Source organism: Eurypyga helias, unplaced genomic scaffold (genome assembly GCF_000690775.1).
Source record: "Eurypyga helias isolate BGI_N326 unplaced genomic scaffold, ASM69077v1 scaffold38193, whole genome shotgun sequence".
In the NCBI taxonomy this organism is placed as follows: Eukaryota; Metazoa; Chordata; class Aves; order Eurypygiformes; family Eurypygidae; genus Eurypyga; species Eurypyga helias.
Window position 1 is genome coordinate 19,261 of NW_010243728.1, and position 207 is coordinate 19,467.

The following is a 207-nucleotide window of genomic DNA, read 5'->3' on the forward strand; positions in this document are numbered from 1 at the left end:
CAGGTGCTCAGCCCACAAACTTCTCGCTACTTCCAAGGCTTGGCCAGGCCTTCTCCCTCAGGGCCGCGGTCCCGGCGGGCGGGAAGCCTGGAGCGCTGCCGGCGGCCGCCACCTCCTGGGGACACTGTGGGCCCTTCGACGCCTCGGGAGCAACCGAGAACCGGCGACAGGACCCCGAGGCCCAGGCCCGGCCCCTTCCTCGGGCAG